The sequence below is a fragment of the Aplysia californica genome, unplaced genomic scaffold (genome assembly GCF_000002075.1).
Source record: "Aplysia californica isolate F4 #8 unplaced genomic scaffold, AplCal3.0 scaffold00016, whole genome shotgun sequence".
In the NCBI taxonomy this organism is placed as follows: domain Eukaryota; kingdom Metazoa; phylum Mollusca; class Gastropoda; order Aplysiida; family Aplysiidae; genus Aplysia; species Aplysia californica.
The window spans coordinates 1,109,900-1,128,794 of record NW_004797286.1 but is presented as its reverse complement, the minus strand read 5'-3'; the positions used below and the strand labels follow the sequence as shown (position 1 = coordinate 1,128,794).

The 18,895-nt window shown below is 39.5% G+C and overlaps 1 protein-coding gene across 6 annotated transcripts in view; it reads right to left on the bottom strand.

Annotated features, from left to right (window-relative positions):
- The window catches only part of LOC101861785 (ovarian cancer G-protein coupled receptor 1), a 190,818-nt gene that overhangs the window by 49,843 nt on the left and 122,080 nt on the right, over positions 1 to 18,895 (bottom strand). Inside the window, exon 5 of one of the 6 annotated variants that reach the window (XM_035971294.1) lies at positions 10,717 to 10,779. The exons of the other annotated variants lie outside the window; for them this stretch is intronic. The gene's annotated coding sequence lies outside the window, so the exon portion shown is untranslated. The remainder of the gene's footprint in view (positions 1 to 10,716; positions 10,780 to 18,895) is intronic. 6 annotated transcript variants of the gene reach the window in all.

The window sequence follows — 18,895 nt, the reverse complement described above, 5'->3', positions numbered from 1 at the left end:
AGTAATCACTGTGTAAGCAAATCCACTATGTTAGCTCAGGAGTAATTTCCACGATTCTGCAGCGTGTTTAGCTGCTGTCTTCCCATTAATCGAGTTACTGGGTCCAATCTGATGTTTGTCTGTCTCTTTCCGCTTCTGTAATTCTCTGCTTGGGGAAACCAGAGGCTGTGACACCGCAACAGTCTATCTCATTACTAGCACCGTTACACTGACCGATTTGATACTCCTGAAACGGAAAACTGGAGATTCGTGCCGACCCTGAACCTGATGTCCGAATTCTGACGTCATGGGCCAGGAAGGGGAATTGCTAAAGTTGCTTCCATCATCGTCTTTAGTTTCCCTGCTGATTTGTTTTCCATGGTAACTTAATATGGCTGTTGCAGTTCTGGCACTAAGAGTAACTGTGGAATTCCGAGAGTTAATGATTTCTCAAACAAACATGGTCACATTCTGAGCTTCCACTTTGTATTCTGAACCAGACTTCACCACCTCAAAGGCACATATGACGAGATTGTATCATTTTACTTTAAACTTTTACTAAACTTTAGATGAAATGTGAAGTCTCTATTCCGTGTTCAGGCTTTCTGATGGCAGCATTGACTTCCTCACGTTAGTGTTGGGAACCCATTATTGACAAATTGATGACCTTGTTTTTATGTCACTGCAATTGAGATTTTTTTTTTGGTCCCGTAAGATTAAGATAGCTAAAGAGGATGCTATACTGGCCTGGTATCCGGGTTCTTATTAAACGGATTGATCACGTAATACTCGAGGGAGCTCACAACTATGATATGATTATGTTTTGCTGTGAATTGCTATAACTATTACACAACTCTATGGACAAAGTTTAGATTACGGAGAAGGCAGCTCGCTTCAGCCCTATTTATAACGACCAGTCTGGGCTGTCTGGAATCCACCTGAGTGGAAAAATAGAGATTATTGATGTCTTATTCTATTGGGAACCAAACTGACATGCTTTATGGGCAGGGTTTACGAGACAAACAAACAATTTCACCACAGACACTGGTTACGGAATATATTATTTTTCCCCCAGGGGAGCCTCGTGCTGTTGCAACAATTCTGATAAAATGGAAACAGGAAAACAAAGCTTTGGTTTTAAAAAAGCAACAAATACGTCTGTGTTCTTAATTTTGACTGATATTGGTTTATGTAAAGTTTCAGTTGCGTAAGATTAAAGCGCTGAACGAGCAGTTTTGAGTTTTTGTTTGTAACGACAGGGCTTTACCAATGTTATGAGCTATTTATCAACAAAACGGAAGGTTGGGGAAAACTCTAGCATGGCCTGTCCTCCTTTCTCTTTTCAGAGGCACCGGTATACAATCTGTTGCTGGGTAAACGTAACAGTTTTGGAACTTAATAACCACAGGCTACGGCTCTACCCCATTAAAACGTTAGTTCTCCATAATGTACGTACAAGATTAAACGGTTATATCATTTTGAAGACAGAGCTTCAACATGTGGCTCTGTGATAAGAGTAAAGGTGAAGAATGGTGGAAAGAACATTTTTTTAACCTTTTGAGCCTGCATCAAGTATATAATATCACTTCATTAACACGTACGCTTTAAAGTGAAGAAACCGTAGGCTGACAATTAGTTGTTAATAAAATGGGTGTCATTACAGTGACAGAAAAGCACCTAAGAGAATACGAGAGAAAGAAATAAAACATCAAACGCTGTAAATGATGAAAGAGCTTTGATCAGAAGAGAAACGTAACAAGAAGGAGAACACAATATCTATTCACTGACGCAGTATTGCTTTGTTCTGACGTTGAATCGGTTTTAAGGCAGGTTTTTTTTGTTGTTGTTTTTTTGCTAACAAGCACATATTATTGATTCTTTTCTCTGAGCTCTAAATACAAGCACAGTTTTCGAGGATAAAATTGGAGGAAACAGTGTCACAGACACACCGCCTTTGGTAGCACAGAATACGCGCATCTCTGATACTGTCCAGTTTTTAAAAAGACATTTCCAGTGTTTTGATATTACCCCTATCTGTTTCTGAAACGTAAAAGAAACTTGAATCAGGATGGGGCGTGGGCGTGCACAACGTATAACGTGAAGCTTAAAACACTCAGTTACACAATACCTTTTTAAGATTAAAAATAAATAAATCTTTTGAGGTAAGTGCTAAGTTATAATCAGTCTGACAGAAAGAAAGTCTTACTGAAAGTCTGCCTGTACCTGCAAGGATCCTATTTTTGGACTATTTTGCTCACATTTTGTAAACAAACACCCGAGCCATTAGAGAAGAAATCTTGAGATTACCATCTTTTGACACCATCCTCCAGTTGAACCGCGGGCAAAAATTATCCGCACCATGACAACCAGGTGCAGTCAGGAATTCAAGGTTTTTTTCCCCGGAGGAGGAAGTACTCTGACGGTAAATAGATGGGCAGAGAAAGAAAGAGAAAGGGTGAAGAGAAAATTTGACAAGGTAAAAGATGATAAACTTTGGTGGTTCTCATTCGGAACAAATTTACTATCAGGTTGTGAAACATAATTTATATTATAACAGCCTGCGGGTGTGCGTACATGCTCTCTCTCTCTCTCTCTCTCTCTCTCTCTCTCTCTCTCTCTCTCTCTCTCTCTCTCTCCCTCTCTCTCTCTTTCTTTCTCTCTCTCTCTCACACACACACACTCACAAACAAACTCATACTCTCTTTCTTTCTCTCTCTCTCTCACACACACACACACTCACAAACAAACTCATACTCATACACACACTTACAAGCACACACATATTATTATGCGGACCCAGATACCCATAGCCACGCTCACACCTGCACAAAAACGTACACGGATACTATTCACATGGCCACATCACTTTACTCTTTCTTTCTATCTGAATGTCGGTCATGTAGGTCGTTATGCTCCTCTCCCCTTCTCTCTCTCTCCCGCTCTCTCTCTCTCTCTCTCTCTCTCTCTCTCTCTCTCTCTCTCTCTCTCTCTCTCTCTCTCTCTCTCTCTCGCTCGCTCGCTCGCTCGCTCACTCACTCTCTCTCCCTTTCTTTCCAACCTGGTTCAGTAACATTGTAAAAAAGCAGACGTGCACTTACTATGATATAAACATGGTTTTGCTCATCATTTATCGACTCGATGTTTGGTGGGTTGACCAACTTACACCTTGACGAAGTAATGACCTATAAGAGGACTTGTACACCATATTACTTATTATAATATTTTGTTCCATATATAGAATTTTCGAATTAACTAAAGTACCAATCAAATTTTTTAGTATTCACAAATAGTTTGTGTTATTTAGAAAATTATTTTTGATGCAGGGGCAGAAAAAAGATTAATATGGTACTAAAATTGTAACTAGCCTCTAGCCTCAACATAGTGCATTATTATTGATTTCACGATACTCTGAGTTGGAAATTTTAATACATTGTGTGTATGTGGGTGTCTGTTGTTGATTTAGTTGTTGTTGTTGTTGTTGTCATCGTCGTTCAATCAGTTGCGAAGGTTTCACTATTCTGTTAAATGTTTTGTAGTAAAGTGAATTTCTCTCTTTCAGATAGTCCTGTACTCGAACTTGTCGAAGATGTCTAGAACAAAAGTGACCATTCAAATCAGTGGTCCTTTTGGACAATGTCATTGTGATATTACACAATGTATAGAACAACCGCAAGGGCGGATGCAAGGGCCAAAAGTAGTGTTTGTACAAAAGACTTTCTTGGGCAGGTGATCTTTAGAGGAGGTTCGACTGTTTAGTATGTTAAGGAAAGGAGTTCGAATCTAAACAAAACAATTCATCAGGGGACACTCATAAAATGTTCACACTCACTGATGATGTCGTCCACAGGAGTGATCTCATGTAGTTTTTTTTTTATGACGGCAGGCGCATCGTGAACCTCTTGATGAGAGCAATCCGCCGTGATAACGTCACAGTAATGGCAATAGCACCACCCGAATAAGTTGCAGCTTACGTATGGCCTTGTGCGACTTGCTTAGATCTTATCTAGAAGGAACTGGATGGAAGTATCTCAGAAGTGAATATCAAAATTGGAGATATATATATTTTAGATATATGCCTTACAAAAAAGAGGATAGAAACCACGCAGAGGTTATCGGATAGTTCGAATAATTGGCCTATCAAGTCATTTAAATCGAAGCTACGCGCAATGCTCATCTTTCTCTACACTGATCGTGTTTCTCAGGGTACACATCCTATTTGTCGTCTTGCTGACATTGCTTGAGTTTCTTCGTGTACTTGCTTTCAAAAAACAACCAGAGAAATGTGGAGTATCGGTTACTGCACTCAAAGGCACCGAGCCAGTTCGGTCAAATCTAACAAGCTTTGATCAAACAGAAGCTGTATCGGCAAGACATGGAAAGAGATTGTCAGCGATCGAGAGTTCCGTGATTTCCGAGAAAAGTTCTTGAGTCAGGCTCGGGGTTAGGTGCTGTGGTCGAAATATCGGATAAACTATGCGTGGTTCCTATTCTCTTTTTGTGGTCGAGGTTGCGGTTACGATTGGACTTTTTTTCTTTAGGTAGATCTATAATGCTGCGGATGGGGAGAAATTTCCAAAAGCATCTTTCATGTGCCGTTTCCATCCCGAAAATAGGGAGGTAGCGAAGTAAGAAACTCCTCTGACAAGCGAAATGCGCAAAAACGTGTTGGGGTTTTTTAATTTAGTGCAATTATGCAGCACTTTAATTTCTTTGTGGGATATCGAATTTATTGTTCGAGTTCATATTTCATGAACAAGTATATACATGTATCTATGTTTGCGGTTTGTGTTCAAACTGGTAATACGTGCATTGTTTTTAAAAAAGACTGATGTTTAATGTGCAGAGGTACTGACCACACACCGATGAAATGGAAGAAGGGCAAAATAACTTAATAAATATTCGGAATATGGTGAGATAATTTCTTGAACACCGCATAATTATTCAAATGTCAATACCTCCAAATTGTATTTCCATTTTCATCTGGACTGTGCGAGTAAGGAGCATTAGAAATTTCGGAAACCACAGAAATTAAAAAACGCTTAGAATGGGATTTGAATTCATCCTTTTAGTTTTGTTAACTTAAGTAAGATTTCACGGCGCTCGCAAAAGCATAATAAGGTCATATGAGCGTCAAGCTGGGGTGGATGTCAACAGAGAAGTCCAAACGGGAAATCAGGCTTACTCTGCTCTCCTCTTTAGCCTTAACAGTTCAAAGTCTGCTTCGACTATCAAGGCACCCTGGAAATAACAGTTCACAAGAGTGTGATAAACATACAAAAGAAGTAGAGGAAAAATGATGATTATAAGGATGGGAAAAGGAAAAGCAGCAGTTCCCATATGTTGTTCCGGCACAGTGTGAGCATGATATTGATAAAATAGCCCATTTACAATTATACTGCGCATAAGAACATGGTTATATAGCCCCTTTGTGAATGACCTAAAGTAACATTGCCCTGAGGCTTCATCCGCAGTCCCCAGCATCGTATTAATTTAACTATGCTGAGACACCCAAAATCTTCATAACATTTAACACCAATTTAAGCTAATAAAGTGATTAAGTAAACGAGCTTACCAAATTAACTTACAATATGCAATTTGGAGGGTGCGGTGGCGGAGCGGTTGGGGCGCTCGTCTCTGAAGCGGAAAGTCTGGGTTTGAGACTCGGTTCGGACACAGATTTTCTTTTGCCTCCACTGCCCACTCAGCAGTAATGGGTACCTGACTTCGAGTTGGGGATGTAAAGACAGTGAGGAAAGGAACTGGCCACAATACCACAATATGCCGAAGGCCCTGGAAGTTGTCTCACTAACAAGGCAATCTCCAATGTCCGGGTCGGATGCCAGAACAACTTTACTTTGCCATCTTTTAAACTGTTCAAAACAACTGTCCTACATTCGCAGGGTTTTTCTTCAGTGCTAGATTATATAAGTGTGCACCCCTCCCCACCTTGCTTCTCTATTCCTGCACGGGAAATTTCTGTGGTAAATTAATGTAAGTGTTGTTTCAATGGTAACATTTCAAATGGAAATCCCCTGTGAGGGCATTCGAGGAAGAATTGTGGGCACGGGATTTATCGTGTGCGGTACGAAATGCATTTGTATCGTGGTGGCATGGAGCACTTTGTTTGCTGCCTGTGTTTATTTATGAGAGACTATATACATTCAAAAGATTATTTATCAACAGCTTTGTTTCTGGTTCAGTCAACTGATGAAACATAGCGGAGCCTACCTGACTTCCTTCCTTAGAGTAACTTATCTCCCTCCAATCTGAAAGGTATTCCGGCCTTTTGACTTTGTCGATATTGTTGGTGGTGGAGGAGGTTGGGTAGTGTTTAACAGAGAGTCCATCCCGGTCCTAGGCCCAACGACAGAATTTGTTTAAGAATCACATGTCATTGTCCTTGAGTACGAATTAGAACAATAAGACATCATCTGGAGGCACAATCCTCGACGGGCAGAAAAATTCAGGCGAATACTTTTCTCCGCTGCACCTATTTGACATTGATTCTTTTGACTGTGAAAAGTACTTAGCATTTGAAATAGATCTAACACCATGTTAAATGGATCTAACACCATGTTTGGAAGCAAATAAAAAAAAGTGTTACGCTTATTTCTCGAAAAAGGAGTCTTTTGTAAACAGTCCATCTCACTCGTTGTTTTATGTTTCATTTTCTACTTACCTACTTTCATTAGATTTATTTCACCAGGCATAGACCTAAAACATAAGTTTAAAACTTCCAGCTCAAAGTAGAAAGATTCTTCTAACTTGCAATACTATCGTTCAAAGTAGATATCCTTCCAAAATCTCGACCTTCCCTATCAATTTGAAGAACAAAAATTGAAGTCGCAGTACGACTTCCGACTCCAAGTAGACCTTTCTCAAGAGCACCTTATTAGCTTTTATGTTAAGACGCAACGTCGACGGAAGACCTACAAGTCAAAGCGCAACATGCCCAATTGAACATGCTAAATGTATCAGAGAACGGTCAAGTGCTCATTAACGAAATGCCTCCATAAGTATCTGCAGGTGAAGCCCGGCGGTCAAGGCTCATTTATCGTCGATGTTCAGCCATGTTCACAGATCCTCTGGTGCTGTTGTGATCATCGTCCGTTCTCTTCTACATCGTTCCTGTTGTCTCTTCATCTACTTCCCGGTACTTGCAGCAGTGAAACCCGCCTTTGGTCAGTGTTAGCTTTGCCTGGTTTCACATGAATACATGCCATATTATACAGCTAGTGGCGATAAAAGGGTACCATATTTTGATTGTGTATAAAATTAAGTTGTTTTGTGTTGTTTGTTTGTTGTTGTTTTTATTTAGTCATCACACTTTTCTTTCCACAGGAGTATAGCACTTAGTCTTCTTTAAAAATAAAACCCCAAAAACACGTTATTAAAAAAACATATTGTTGTATCGATTAGTGTTCATGGCACCAATGTCAAAACAAATCACTGGCAATTGCTCTCAACCACGTTGAGGATTATTTTCTTTCATTTCTTTCTTAAAAAATGAAGTTTAGGTCTGTGTTTATCAAAACCTGCGAATAATAATTGATCTGTGTAACCCAAGAAAGATAGTAGATGTAACTCAAGATTGGGTGTACGTGAGGACTTGAGGCTTCAGGGTGAACTTTTACTTCACGATGATCTGACTATTTTATATAGTAGAGGGTTTTGCGGCGCTCGCAACCGAATAAGGTCATATGAGCGTCAGATCTGACTATGATTTGAAAGCGTTCTTAGACTCTGAAAAGCATATGTAACAATGCTGCAAAAATGGAAAGAAAGACCGTTACCAAGAAAAATAAGAGATTGATTTTATGAGGATATGGTAGTGACTAACACGAAAAAATAAGGATTTAGGAGGTTCCTAAGCGGTGGGATAGTTCTGAAGAAGCTAATAATGCCTTCATCTAAAAAGCTATAGGTTTGACCCTAATCGGGACTTTCAAGGTGTACCCCCCCCCCCCTAAAATCTCAGAGGCCGTCCCACTTACTTTAAAGAGTAAGTTACTATTCGTATATTGAATGAGAAAAGTAGTGAGTCCCTCCAACATCACCAGTAATCACTAAACATTACCATTTGCACTTTCAGGATAATTTGCCCCCGCAGTTGCTTCCACAGAAAGATAATCGCCCATAACCGAACCTATAAAGCTAATAGTTCCCGTAAGAGTAAATGACGTAGAGTCCGAATTCACTGGGTTTTGACCGAAAGAACGATACGAAATGAGAAAAATGGGTTCTTGCCAAGTTCATTTGCTCCCAGATCTGTGAGTAAACCGATAGTTCGCCATAGTAAACGAAAAACAGACCGACAAGGGTATGCTCCTAATGTTCGGGTAGCTTAAACACGTCATCAGCATTTACAAATGAACATCTATCCGTGAGCGAACGGAACAGATGGGAGAGGTAGTATACTAAGTTGTATAGCAGAAACACAACGTCATGAAATCGGCCATATAATGCAGGGTGCAGGAACCAAAAAATATCTTTTTTTTAGATAAAGGTGGGTTTTTTTACGTCCCAATCGACACATTTCAGATCATTTACGGAGCGGGCTCCGATCCTGACTGTCAGGGCCATGCCGGGCTGAGAGGGGTACAACATCCCAAAGGAAAGACCGACATGCTCCCTAAAAATTATCCCCACATGGGAATCAAAGTCGGCAAAGCGCCTAAACATAACACCACACACGCAGGTGACCATAAAGGTAGAAAGCAAATAAAGAAGTCGCACATAACATAGTGCATTCTGACCATCAGCAGGAAAAATGTAAATTGTACTACAAACTAGATAATTAGTTTTCTACAGTTTGCAGAACACTTTACCCAGTCTGATTTCACAGGTAAAAGTAAAAAGGAAATTTCCGCCAAAGTTTGGTGACTTCCAAAGCTCGAGAGTCCTTGGAAACTAATTTTTTTACATCGTTTGTGCCTTTCATCAACGCTTTTCAGTAGAATCCACGCAGCAATGTATTTTTAAATGGACATCTTTTGTGCCTTTCATCATCGTTTTTCAGTAAAACCCACGCAGCAGTGTATTTTTAAATGAACATGAAACTGACGAACAAAAGAAAATCGATAAAAATTGTCAAGCCGGTAGAAAAATTCATGCTGTTTCCTCCGATTTCACTATTGTGACGAGCGCCTGATTTCACCAGGGCGCCTCCTCCCAAATGTTTCTCCCGAGATGGATACAGTGACCGCTGTGATACAGTTGTTCATAATTTACTCAACAAACATTAGTTCTAAGAACAAAATCTGGTCGTTTCTACATTCGCTAACAAGCTGTTCAACAGTTCTAAGCCCAGCAAAATTTGCCAAGAGAAAAAAAAAACTTTTTCATTCTTTTACAAATCTTAGTTACATTGTGTATGTTTTTTGCTTTTATCAGCATTTATAAATCTAAATTTCTACAAAATACCCCCCCCCCCTCCCCAGGGCAGTGCTACTGACTGAAGTGTCTTTAGGCCATTCCCAAATTGGGATATTAACATGTTCTTATGCACAGAAGAATTGTGAACGGGTTGATTTATCAATGTCATGCTCATACTGACAAAGAAAGACATAGCTGGCCGGAACAACATATGGGGAATTCTTTCCTCATCCTTACTATCGTCATTTTTCCTCTACTTCTATTGTATGTTTGTCACTCTCTTGTGAACTGCTATTTCCGGGGTGCCTTAATAGTAGAAGCTAACTTTGTGCTGTTGAGGCTAGAGGGGTGAGCAAAGTAAGCCTGATTCCCTGTTTGGACTTCTCTGTTGACATCCACCTCTTGGCGGTCATATGACCGAAACCAGTTGCGAGAGCCGTAAAGCCATACAGAAACTATACCAAATATTTCTCAAGCACAAGGAACCGAAACGACATATTAAAAAACGTCAATTTTTAATAGTGCATCATCTAGGCAGCTGGACGACCTAATATTTCTCGGCCCTCTCCAAAAGTAAGCGTTTCCTAGCACTGTCTTGTCTGTACACCTAAGCGCTACCCTTCCCTCGTGTTAATGTATGGTTCTCACCTTCGACAAAATGTTGAAAACTGGGCGATCCAGACAACATTGTAAGTGAAAAAATAATGATAAGGGTTAAAAAAAACTCTTTGTGAAACGTTTTTATACCAGGTTGTAAATGAGATAGATAGATAGATAGATAGATAGATACATAGATAGATACATAGATAGAAAGATAGATAGATAGATAGATAGATAGGTAGATAGATACATAGATAGATACATATGAAGATACATATATAGATACATAGATAGATAGAGTTAGGGAGACAGAGGGAGTGATAGTTAGAGACAGACAGACAGACAGACAGACAGACAGACAGACAGACAGTCAAGCAGGCAAGCATACAGACAGATAGACAAACAAATAAACAAAGGAAAAAATCGATCCCACCCCCGCCAAATCATTAACTACAAGTTTCTGATTCTAAACATATTATTAGGTACAAAAACCTTAACTCAGCCACTATTCCTTGTAAGGACGATCTTAAACAAAGGCTTGAATGCACAAGCTGTTCACATTCATATTTACAGCTAACAAGCTGATGTTTACTGTTACTGCATGCTTTCTTTCAATATGCTGGGCTATTGAGCTCTCTATACTGTTTAATAGCAGTGTCCCGCTGTATGCTGTAAGCCTAGCCGCACGCTCGACTTAGAATTTGTTACTGCTATAAGGTAGCCGTTTGAGAACCTCGAAAAAGGAAGGTAGTAAAATATTACCTGACGTCAATAATAAGTCAACGTTTGCAAAACAAGCCATCTTCAGCAAGGCGGGATTTCCATCTGGAAAAAAATAAGTTTGATGTCTAGTAAAACGAATGTGCATATGAAAGAGGAACTCAGTTTGATACCTGTGCTAACGGTCATGTGTCCAAGACAATCACCTGTACAAACAATCACTTCTCACTTCCCCCCTTGCGTTTTTTCCCTTTAATATTAAGACGTCCAACTTTCTGTGAGAATCACTTTTCACTATGACAACAGGCTGTCTGGTTTAGTGTTAGTTTTAGTTTTAGTAAAGTTTTACGGTGTTTGCAGCACAAATAGGTTTTATAAGCGCTGAAGACTAGAAGTGTTACTAAAGAAAAGAAGAAGAACAGATAAGGACGATAGATGTTTAATAGGAATGAAGGAGCAAACCACACCAGAGCTCCCGCCAACCACCCAAGGAGCTTGTCTTTGACAATTACGACTGTAGTCAAATCCAAAGTGTACTCCGCTATGCCAACACATCTGCTGTCCTTATTGTATACTACTTGGAATAAAACGCATGTCGATGCCTTTATTTTCATCAGGCGATTAAACTACAATACATAAATAATTAATTTCGCAGAATGGCCAGCTCGCGTAAGGAGATAAATGCCAAACTTCTGTGCACAGAGAGCCCCCCCCCCCCCCCCCATGTAATCATTATTACATTAGAGAAGAACAAGTAACGCCAGTAAAATGGTCTTGAGTGAGTAAATAATTCGCTGAAAATACCTCGGGTCGGTTCAAAAAGGGAGCACAACATTGTTTATCCTTCAGAAATTTAATTCCAGACCCACCCTATTCAAGGCAGGCATGTCTAGACAGGAAGCACGCGTCGCCAGTAGACCCAGATAGTCTCTATTTCTTACCACCAACGCAAAGCTTACGTCGCTTAGAATAACCAAGACCATGGTCCAACCGTTCCATTTGCAATACAGTTCGTTTGTAGATAGTACGTTTTGGCTCTTTTGGTGCCAGAACCGAAACTCATGTAGCGGTATCTTTAGATCTGAAATCCCACGCGTCGTCACACCTTCAACCTCACGTGCATTAGCCCCAGTAACAGCCTGACACGTCGGACATTCTCTTCCTCGGAATGTCCCTATCTTTAGGATTATCGTAAACAGTTTCTCCACTCCTGTAAATGTCATGCGTATCTTCTGCATATTGAAAGGTCTAGCATGCACACCGTGACACGCTCAGTGCTTGTGTTTATGTTGTCGGCTCCCTTCCCTAGCTATAAAATATTAAGCTCTTACACATGCGTCCCTGCCATCCCACATCACTTCTGTCTCCTGTTCTCTCTCTCTCTCTCTCTCTCTCTCTCTCTCTCTCTCTCTCTCTCTCTCTCTCTCTCTCTCTCTCTCTCTCTCTCTCTCTCTCTCTCTCTCTCTCTCTCTCTCTCTCTCTCTCTCTCTCTCTATTTATCTCCCTCTCTTTCTCGGTGTCTGTCTGTCTGTCTAACTACACACACACATACACACACTCACATACACACATGCACACACACGTTTTCAACATTATCTCTCGATTTCCTTTCACCCAACGACAGTCATGCTCCGACTTCTCATGTCCTAGGGATCGATATTCTAGAGGCAGCTCTAGTGTAATGATAGATTGCAAAAATGTTCCCTGGAGGGAAACGGTCTACAGCAGACGCAAACTTTTACTTCCTTCTTGAAAGGCAAAAAATAATGTTTCTAGCTTCAAGCTTGTACACACAAAGAAATGAAAAGAGTCTTTTTGGGAGGCGCAACGTCAGCGCTTGAAAGATTCTTTGAGAAACCGGAAGTACGGTAAACAGTTATCGTCTTCAGAAAAGATCTCGTAACGTAACGTAAGTGTATAGGTTTAACGGCCCTATCAACACTATAAGGTTATTTACGAGGCGGGGGAAATATCTCAATAAAGTGTAGCTGTTAACTCAACAAACTACACAAAAGGTGCGGATGCCTCTACTCTAGCGTACAGGAGTAAGCTCCATGCTGAGGTATTTGTAAAGCATGTCAGCAGAAGTAATACGTCTGAAAGCTTTAGTATGAACGGGAAACATTACCCAGGCTACCCAGCCGCTGATTCGAGAACATATTTGTGTCCAATATGCATAAACTTAAGGTAATTCATACCTAATTGGACCATATGCGTCTTAGAATAGCCATGAAATAAAGTTAGTCTTACCCCATGACTCCTGGGAACAATAATAATCACTTTGTGAGACTTTGGGCAGCGTTCAAAACGTGCAGATTTTGCATTAAAGATTTGAATTGTTAACCCTTTTCCTCTCCCCCCCTTCCTCATTCCATCTTCATTCCTCTTTCATCTGCCACCCCCCCCCCCCCCTCCCCCACCAAAAAAATGATACCCTTAAATCCATCACTCGTGAGACACAGATTGCGCGAAGAGGTTGTGGCTGTGTCTGTGTGTATACGCCTGAACTCAACGAAGACGCATATTCTCGTTCATCTGACAATGCTTGAAGACTTGCTGTTTTGGGGCACTGCTACCACATCCACATAGATTTTTCACTTTTTATTTTCTTTACCTGAAACTTTAAATGGCATGCATCAACATGCATACATTGAAAAAAAATGAAAATAAGTGCTTCTGATTTGTATGTTATTATGGTGGTCGGGAATGTGCCACAACATTGCCTTTTGGAATGCTGTTGATTGGATATTTGTGACCGCTACGTCCATTAAAAAGTTCAAACGACCCGCCCCGTTTCATCTTCACAACCCTCACCAAGTTTCAATTATACCTTATTTTGCACTTATTGCTTTTTTAGAGGATGTAGAGAAGCTGTTAGCGGGAAAGCTATCTCCAAATTCTTACACAAAAAGTCTATACTTGTTTCTTGTGCATGTAATCTGAATTCTCGCTCATTGCGTGCCTAAACATAGGTTCGCGTTTTTATAGAGTGTCAACGATTTGACGTTTCAAAAAAAAAAAGAATAAAAAGAACTTTACATGCTGCAACTGGTAGGAGTCTAACAGAATAATGCATCCCCTTACCCCCCTCCCAACAAAAACATCCGCTAAAAGGAGGCCAACCACCCCCTACACATGTACAAATATTATATGATACACACTTACACACACACTTACACACACACACACACACACACACACACACACACACACACACACACATACACACACACACAAGCGTATACACACACACATACACACACACACACAAGCGTAGTACATATCATACTCATGCATGTATAATATAATAAGGCATATATGTGTGTGCGCGCGTGTGTGAGTTTGTGTGTGTTTGCAAGTGTATATGTGTAAGTATGTGTGTGTGTGTGTGTGTGTGTGTGTGTGTGTGTGTGTGTGTATGTGTGTGTGTGTGTGTGTGTGTGTGTCTGTGTGTATACACAACGAATCACCCAACACCGCTCCCAACGCAAGACATCTGTTTAATTTCAAAATGCTAATGGAATTGCACACTGCATTGGGTCTCACACAGGTCAAGTCGTGGTCTGTAATGAGCAAGTACAAAAAAAATTATCAAACTGCCTTCTTCAAGATCACACTCTTCCCAATCACATACGAATTCATTAAAAAATCAGACCACAATTTAAGGATAAGTTCATGTCCTTCGTTCAGGTGCATCTTGATTATGGTATTTAGTTTATCGTTAGCTGCTACCATCAAATCTAATTGCAAACTGCACATTCATTGTTTCAAGCAAATTAGATTGTGAACCTTGTCATGCTACAAATCAAAGAAAGGGGAAAACTTGGCTGAGTAGCGTTAAAGGGGTCTTTCAAAAGAACAACACATTTTAAAAGTATTTTCAACAACAGAAGCCACCCACCTAGCACTTGACGGAAATTTGCACCTTCCCTCGACTCAAATGATGCAAAAGGAAGGATAAGTAAAATACGATAAGTAAAAGTATCTTGTTACACGAAAGTAATAGGCTTGACCTACCATAAACGTTTCTCCTTATGGGATCCTATGTGTCTAGCAATGAAAACAGTCTAGATCTATATCAGCTTCAGCCAGGCGTTAAACGTTTAAGAGGATAATGTCATTTTTTGAGAGTATGTTACTTAGTCGAGGTGAAACTGCCGTCTGTGATATGTATGGTGTGCTTCCCAGTGTTACAATTTCCTCCAGTGTCTCTAAATAGGTGTTCTCTGGCGGAATTCATTATATTTTGTTAAATGTTTTATTACAGCGCGATAATCCTATAAATCAAAATAGTATATTGTTAGTCTTGAAAATGTTTTGATAACACCTCTCTGTGTACAGAAGAAGAAGAGCTTCTATAACCTGCGTGTTACAGTTTAAAAAGTTGATAATTTAATTTACAGCCGTATCTGGCAACAAGGGAGCAATATAACTAACAATTGGATGATGAATTCAGTTTTTCGCTTTGCACACTTTATTCACTGTCACTATAATTTTTTAAATTTAAAATGCATTATATCTCGAATAAGTCAGTTGATGCTCCTCATCAAGACATGTAACGTCTCCTTGATTGGACTTTATTTATTATAAATTGTGTAAAACTGGTTCAAAGTTTGGCCGAGTTATTGCATTTTAAAGACTTCCGGTACCAAATCTATTGTCCGTTACATAAGGTTCATTTTCTTTCAAAGAAACGCCATCTCTTTAGTTTCAACCGAAATAACTGCAGCTCGTTGAACTGTCCGACTCTCGGAAGCAACTATTTTTATACGTTATTTTCCCAGTTACAATTCCCCATTCTTTTCAAAGTGAGAGAGGCAACAGAGAATTTGAGAAAAGGTTGTTCCTTATTCCTGTTGCCCAAAAATGTTTGAATGCACTTCAAGCAATAAAAAAATGCTTTTATACTAACCTGAAAAAAATGGAATCTGCGAAAAATAACAGAATTATAAAGTAGGGCCTATTGGTCGAAAATTGAAAAGAGCATGCCGGTATTTTTTCATTTGCAGCAATTCCAAAATACAGATACGTCTTCCAGTGCTCAACTACCAGGCTGAGGTTTGCCAAACTTTAAACAAATTTAGAACAAAGTGGTGTTGCACATATCCATAATTTTGGCCCGAATCTGGACTTTCAGAGTGTAGCCCCTCCCCCCCTCCCCCCCAATATCATAATAATGTCTTTAGAATGTAATCTAAGAAGCTTCCAGCTGTTTTCATTTGTTCCGGCGTTCTCTTTCCAATCCATCTTAGCTGCTCGCTCTAATGTTATGATTCACATTGGAATCTCCATAGTATATGAATTATCATCTCGCTGTCTCTGACTTTCAAACTTATGTTATGATGAAAATACCAAGTAACAATCAGCAATGTCAACTAGAGAAGGAGGAATAAACCCTGAGAAGCTGCTGGGTTGCTTTGGACTGCACGAGCTTGATCTATAACTAACTCGGTGTTAAAAGTTTGAGATGGGCTCCGGTCTATTTTCTTTCTTAGCTTCTGCAATATTTCTTCTCATCAAGCTTTGTTGTTGATGTAGCGATGGTTTTGCCAGCAGGGTGATTTACATTCATCGATCAGAGTATTATTTTAAACTTCGCCGAAGAGAAAAACGTAGAAGAATCTATTGTAAAAACAAGAAAAGCAACAAAACGCGACCTCAGTGCTTTCTTGTCCTTTCTCCATTTTTTAAAATAAACATTGAAAATGTGACTACTTCTTAAGCTCTCTCTTTGTTATGAGCTGTTTTCACTGATATTAAAAATGGAGGTTGGACAAGAAAGCACTGAGGTCACGAAAAACAAAGATTTTCTGGAAGTCAGCTCAATCACTGTATATACCTAAAGACCACCCATTATATACTGTACACAACTGCTAGCCCATTTTGAGGATTGATCAACTGATTGAAAATTGGGGACGGGGGGGAGGGGGGGGGGGCACCCAAGGGCACTATTTCCATTTGTCTTTCTTGGCAAGTGAGCCAATGTTGAAAATAGGTGTAAACGTCACACCAGAACAGGATGTGTGTCAGGTTTGTATCGCTTTAGGCCATTGAAACTTAAGTAAGCAACTTGCAGATTTTCTGAGATGAATGCCTCATTTATTCGAATATGTACTACCTAAAGTAAGGGAGATTGAGTCATAAGCGGTGATGTATTATTGCTGTAGTTGGGGACTTCATATCACCTTATCGTAGGTCTTCTCGTAAAATACTCAGTTGTGGAAACCGGAAGCACGCAAATAAAGTTTGAAATTCAGGAACAACTTATGGACAAACTGAGAGCACAAAGGGGGGAGAGGTGGGTTCGATGCGTGTGCTTTTGTAGTGTTTGCAATTACTGTATTCCATAATGTATACCAAGCGGAAAATTGATTTATACCTTTCGTAAATAATTAAACACGTGCATTGAGGGTTTTTCTCTGGGGTGTGCACACTAAGGTGAGGACTTGAGTTACCATATATTATGATGTAGGCCCTAGGGATAGAATATCAACAAAAATCAACGTACCGTACCGGTTTGCCCCAAACTGGATAAATTAAACCGAGCCAAACCTTACAAAATCATGTGACTTGCGAATGGGTATAAATATTTGTTCAAAAGGAAAATGTTCAGCTACTGCGACAAGTTAGATCCGTCAAAAGCAGTTAAATATTTCCCTTTGAAGTATCTATACCACACCAATAATTCTTTAATACGGTATTCCATAAAATGTTTTAATGTGTAAAGGAAGGAATTTCTCTATCGATGACAGCAATGGGAGTGGCTTTTAAGACAAGATTGGTATTGATCGAGAGTTTTCGCTATTCTCTTATCAACACCATTTAGAAGAGATCATAAATTATGTGTCGCGTTCCGTCGATCCTGCGTGCTGCGTTAACCATTCTGTGTGGGATACCAGTCCCAACAAGGAGATTCTCTTATAGGTAAATAACTTCCCAGAATGGGAATCGAATAAATGTATTTTGCGAGCAGAGCGAATGGCTCTAGAATAACACCACTGACGCAGCAACAGGATCATGCACTCACATAATATTATAGTGAGGTCAAAAATTCATGGCACAACTTATTGTCAAATTATATCTTCTCAACTATCGAACTTAAACTCTCCAGCTTTTGTACAGTGACTTGTATCATTTGTCTTAACAGATCAATATTTTTGTCAACACCTGTTAGCTGTATTCTAGAAAATTCCTAAATAAATACTAATTTAAAAAATCCCAAGGGTGGTTTCTTCTGATTTTAAAAGGTTTACAGCTCTGACCATATCACTTTTAAAGGAAGTCCGTCATTTTTTTTTTCTGATCACGAGATTATCTTTATTGAAAGCATGTTTTGAGAACTTTTAGTGCAATAAAAGTCTTCACTATAAAATTAATTTCTTGTAACTAGTTTTGCCACTAAATAATGCCATTGGTAAGCTATGACGTAAAGCATATTATGCGTACGTAAAATGTGTGTGAGAAGTGGGAAGTGCTGTGAACAATTTCATTTTCCGTGTGAAGGAGATTAGTAGTATTGTATATAAATTTATGAAGAAAAGTTTTTTAATCTAGCTTCAATTGTTGTGGAAAAAATATGATTAAGCTAAGACAAATCGATGCAAACTGCTATGCAAAATATGGGTGACATTGATTCACCTGTTAAAAACATATTTGTGGATAAGTTGCGTCACGAATTTTTGACCGCACATTTATGGTACTAATTTGCAAGTTGAAGGGGATTTATTGTTTCCCTCATGTATAATTTTAGGTTATTTTATATTTTCACAAATTTCAACGGGCACTCAGGCACTAACGAATCACTTTAAAAAAAATTGTTTTCCGCTGTTTCATTAAGGTGGCTGTCCTGAAATCAGCAATGTGCTTGAATCTAGGACTTGTGCTTCGGACGGTGCCAAAATCAGGACAGTTTGTAAACAAACCCGCCTATGCTTGCAAAGACAAGCTTTCCTGTAAGGAAATCCTCTGTGAGGGTATAAAAAATGGAACAAGATAACATACGTATATCAAAACATAGATTGTGGATAACGTCTTGTAGTCCTGGGGAGGATGTCATGTCTTGCATGAGGTAGATCTAGTTATTTACAAGAATGTTAGCTACGAATAGTGGTTAGGTGTGTATGAGAATTCCCATGTTCGTGCGTCCGTGCATGTTTGTGTGAGCTGTGGGCGAGTGTGTGGGTGTTTGTATGTGTGTGTATGTGTGTGTGTGTGTGTGTGT